This window comes from Notechis scutatus, chromosome 3 (assembly GCF_049901735.1).
Source record: "Notechis scutatus isolate UNSWTSFEM ecotype Mainland chromosome 3, rNotScu1.2, whole genome shotgun sequence".
Taxonomy (NCBI): Eukaryota; Metazoa; Chordata; class Lepidosauria; order Squamata; family Elapidae; genus Notechis; species Notechis scutatus.
This window is the reverse complement of record NC_142011.1, coordinates 7,828,450-7,830,205: the sequence shown is the minus strand read 5'-3', so window position 1 is coordinate 7,830,205 and position 1,756 is coordinate 7,828,450.

Sequence of the window (1,756 nt, the reverse complement as noted above, 5' to 3'; positions counted from 1 at the left end):
TGACGTCACACGCTGGACGAGGCAGGAGGGAGGGGGGGAGGGAGAGAGAGAGAGAGGCAGCGAGGGAACATACCATGCGGGCCGAAAGGGAAGGGGGGCGAAGAGAAGGGTCCACCGTGGTCTTCCGCGGGGGTGTCTGTGCGACCACATTTTTAGCAGGGAAAGTGGGGGGAGCGTCTGGATGCCAAGTGGGAAGAAGGCTGTGGCTAGGATTGATGAATAAATAAGAACAATTACTCTCAGTCTTCCAATACTTGAGGGGCTGCCACAGAGAGGAGGGGGGGGGGCGGGTCAAGCCATTTCCAAAGCACCTGAAGGCCAGACAAGGAACAATGGATGGAAACTGATCAAGGAGAGAAGCAACCTGGAATTAAGGAGAAATTTATTGACAGTGACGACAATTATTCGGTGGAACAACTTGCCTCCAGAGGTTATGGATGCTCCAACACTGGAAGTTCACAAGAAGAGTTCTCCACTCTTCTACTCGTTGTAGAATACCTTATGCCACCAGACTTGAAATTCTAAAACTAGAAAACCTTGAATTACGCCGTCTTCGGTCTGACTTAAGCATGGTATATAAAATCATACATTGCAATGTCCTACCTGTCAATGAATACTTCAGCTTCAACCATAACAACACAAGAGCACACAATAGATACAAACTCAAAGTAAACCGCACCAAACTTGATTGCAGGAAATACGACTTCAGCAATAGAGTGGTCAATGTCTGGAATACTCTACCCGACTCTATAGTCTCTTCCCCAAACCCCAAAAACTTTAACCTTAGACTGTCTACTATTGACCTCACCCCTTTCCTAAGAGGTCTGTAGGGGCGTGCATAAGCGCACCATCGTGCCTACCGTCCCTGTCCTATTGTTTCTCTTATTCTTTTATTTTTCTTATATGTACCCTTTTCATGTATTCACAACTATGTATACACTTATACTTATTATCTTGTAAACAATTGGCAAATTAAATAAATAAATAAATAAATAAAGTTTTTAAGAAGAGATTGGATAACCATGTGTCTGAAATAATAGTTTCCTGCCTAAGCAGGGGGTTGGACTAGAAGACCTCCAAGATCCCTTCCAACTCTGTTATTCTATTCTAAACGCTGTATTCTATCTCTCCTCTGCTCCCTTTCATTGTTCAGTCCCTGGAGATCTGCAATACTTCACACCTCTTTTCTAAAGATTAGAGATGAATGAACAGCTCCACAAACGTCATTGCCTTGGCAGTTGTTCTGACAAACAAAAGATCAATTATAAAGTTCCCATTTCTTGGTGTTTGTTTTAAAAACAATGGATTATTGAGGATTTGAAGAGGCTGGAAGGATGTTTATGATAACCTGGCAGCATGGCGTGCTGGCAGCATGGCTTCAGGCTTTTATTCCTGAGTTCACTACAGGTAGTCCTCGACTTACAACCACAGACGGGAGCAGAAGTTCTGTTGTTAACCAAGGCAGCTGCAGGTAACCCTCAATTTACAATAGTTTGTTTAGTGACCGAAGTTACAACAGCACTGAAAAAGTGACACGACTTTTTCACACAACCATTGCAGCCTCTTCAGGGACACGTGGTCAAAATTCAGACGCTTGGCAACTGACTCATATTTATGACAGTGGCAATGTCCTGGGGTCCTGTGATCACATTTTGTGACCTTCTAATAAGCAAACTCAATGGGGAAGCCAGATTCACTTAACAACCATGTTACTAATTAAACAACTGCAGTGATTCACTGAACAAGCGTGGCAAGA